The sequence below is a fragment of the Uranotaenia lowii genome, chromosome 3 (genome assembly GCF_029784155.1).
Source record: "Uranotaenia lowii strain MFRU-FL chromosome 3, ASM2978415v1, whole genome shotgun sequence".
Classification (NCBI taxonomy): Eukaryota; Metazoa; Arthropoda; class Insecta; order Diptera; family Culicidae; genus Uranotaenia; species Uranotaenia lowii.
Window position 1 is genome coordinate 168,490,127 of NC_073693.1, and position 3,165 is coordinate 168,493,291.

Below are 3,165 nucleotides of genomic sequence, written 5' to 3' on the forward strand. Positions count from 1 at the left end.
CAGCGAAAACTAAACGTCATCGTTGCCGCCAAAAGTGACCGCACGAGGAAAATTTTCACTTCTGTTAGCCATTTTGTATCGAGTTGCGTACTGCGTAGAAGCAGAAAGTTTGTTTTGTACTGAAAGCCAAATTTCGAAGTTCCGTTTTGTTTATTATCGTTGATTTTTGGAATCAGGAGCGTAGGATCATGTAGGTATACATGTAGTTTGGAGTGGCTCGTTATTAACTTTTGTATTTTAGTGTCAGGCAAAAGCGCTGATATTGGGTTGAACATCTCTGTTGAACAGAGTGCTAAAAGTAGCAAATCGGTAATTTTTAATTAATTTTATTGTATAACGCCGCAAATTACCCAGAATATTGTCCACAGGACTCTTTGCTCTCGATACGAGGTTGAACTGAGTTGTATTAGGGCCTGAATAGCTAGGGTCACTGATTTGTAAGTTCTAACCTATAAAACCATTTTGAACCATGTTTGTAATAACTCATCTTTTATTTCATAGAATTGAAGCACTACAAAACTATAAATATAGTCTGCTATCAGTACCAGTGCATCGCTTTTCATTTGCCGCCCTATCACAACAGTGGTTATGTTGCGGTTAACAATATAAAAATTTATCATGCTCGTAGGTTAAACCAATTGATATTTTATAAATACATATCAGCCTTGTCCATTAACAACAAAATTCTGTATCTAACAAACAAAAATATATAATATTCAATTTGAAATCTCAAACTTTCAAGGTTTGTCTTTTTGGAGATTTTATTTTAAGTGAGATTCGATACTGAACTTGAAAAAAATTAAATTCAAATTATGAAAATGAAATAGTTGCATTGAATAAAATAAAAATTATTTTGAGATGAGAACTGCTGCAAAAGAATGGAAGTTTAAGCTGGAATGGAAGAATCGACTAGATGTGATGTGATGTGTAAACAAGTTGGCAAGTAATATACTTTTCTTCCTGTCCATAGGGAAAAACACACAAAAAAACAAGAATCAAGATACTTATCTTCGGGTTTCCTGGTTCCCTTTGACTTATGTTATTAGTCAATTTTTGTACAAACAGCCATTCTTCATACACTTGTCGAACATTTTTGGACATGTTCAGATCATCGTATTAGCGAGCGAGACGGAATATCACGGCCTGCTTTCGTTTTCAGGCCTAAATCAGAAATGCAAAAGAAAGGGACGACAACACTCGCGTCGACAACAGGTGAAAATTTTGCGTGGGAGAATCCTAATTTTATTATTTCCCATTTTAAAGTCTCGAGGGGGTTTTCCCAATGAAATTCAACAATTTTTCAGCGAAGCACTACGATTAACACAGCACAACTTGACACAACGCGAAAAAGAATTCGAAATTCCTCGGAAAATGTCGATTAAACGCGAGCCGAAAAAAACGCGTTTAAGGCAAACAACACGCTAGAAACTATTAAACCATTTACGACTCAAAAATAACCATTTTTGACCTTTTCCCGGGAAATGCCATTTTATGAGTTCTCCATGAGAACCCATAAAATGACTTTTCGGGGAGAAGTAGAAATATGGTTATTTTTCAACCTCAAGGAAGATTACCGTAGAAGTTCAAAAATGGTTATTTTGGAACCGTAATATGAAAAGCAGAATAGCAAATGTGAAACTTTCATAATTTTCGACAAAAATTCAGAAAAAAATGCGAGTTTTCAATTTTATTTTATATTTTCTTTTTTGTTTAACATGCATGTTTACTGTAGACCTTATTTTAACGTTTTTCATGCACAAATCCTAAGGTTTCGGAGAATCAAAATCATGATAGACAATTAATCAAAAATTTAAATAAAGGTTTTCAGTAATTTACCTCAATTATACTTTTTTTCGTGGTCACAAATTCGTGTATATCGCGAAAAAAGGCAGCACAATCATTTCGCTCTAATACTAAAATAAGTCAAAACTATAATATGACGGCCGATTGATAATTTCAATTAAGTCATTCCGTATAACTTTGTTCGTCGACTTCGTGATTGGGAAGACTTAGCTTGAGAAGCGCTAGTTTCAACTAGCACCAGCTGTCAAGGTAGATGAAAACTCGCCCCTTGAACGTTTCCGGATTTGCCCAAAAAGGCAGATGTTCGGCTGCTTCTATCAGCAAAAAACGCCAGCAGAAGCGGTCAAACCCGGAATTTGACTACGCGATGCGTCAGCGATACGATGAACCACCATTCGTCTTGTATATTATCGCTTTTGTGCGAGCTTCCGGCCAAATGTTACGGTAAGTTGGATTTGCTAAAAGTTAAAGTTTTTTTTTATTACACCTCGAATTTAACATTTAAGATTCACATAAATTTACCAACCTTTTTGATCCTATAGGAACTCCACTTTTGAATGTAGCACTTTCATACGATCCTTCTTGACCAAATCGATTCCTTTTTACCGGAACAATAATCGGGAACATCATTTTTGACTTCTCCTTAACAATATTTCGAATCTTCCGGCTGGATCTTTGAGCTGGAAACGGAGAGCTCATTTGGTGCACTGAAATTACATTTGGGTAACTGTTAGGTTTGGATTAATTTATGAAGATATGAAATCTTTATGAAATTTATAAAATTTATGAAATCTAATACCTTTAAGCAGCTCCTTTTTGTTCACTCACAAAATATTTCAAAAAACGCGTTCGGCTGCTTTTCCAAAATGGCGATGAAACACTAAAAATTTGAACCATTTTGTGGTTATCACTTGAGAACTAGAAATATGGTTGAAATAGAAACTAGAAAAATTGTTGTAAAATAACCATATTGGCAGTTTTGAGGCAAAAGGCTTAAAATGGTTATTTTTGAATCAAAAATGGTTATAAAAAAATTAGCGTGAAGGTTGCCAGACTCTCCCCCCGTGTCAAGGGTCGGCGAAAGGGGCGTCTATATTCGCTGTTCACTGTTTTCAAGTTCCTGACGTTATTTTACACATAATTTGAAAAGAAAAAATGGCACAAGGGAGTTTTAAGGAACGTAAAGTTGGTTTCAATTATCGAATTTCGGGCCATGGGACAGAAAAAGAGGGTTTCATTAAAAGTTCAGTGTTTTGTGCAATAATTTTGTTGGAGGCAGTTAATTGATACCAATTTAAGTGTGAAGGTCAAGCAAAAAAGTCGTGCACATAAAGAAATAGGAAATAGTACATGTTTCTGCCA

The 3,165-nt window shown here is 35.1% G+C and overlaps 1 long non-coding RNA gene across 2 annotated transcripts; it reads right to left on the reverse strand.

The window, feature by feature from the left end:
* Positions 1-1,709: 1,709 nt before the first annotated feature.
* LOC129750990 (uncharacterized) lies at positions 1,710-2,728 on the reverse strand. 2 transcript variants are annotated; one of them, XR_008738553.1, is made up of 3 exons: positions 2,603-2,728; positions 2,330-2,510; positions 1,710-2,261 (listed from the first exon to the last, which is right to left on the reverse strand). It is a non-coding gene; the product is annotated as an uncharacterized LOC129750990 (long non-coding RNA). The 2 variants fall into 2 exon arrangements; XR_008738554.1 differs by having other exon boundaries at positions 2,330-2,530; positions 2,603-2,691.
* Positions 2,729-3,165: the final 437 nt, after the last annotated feature.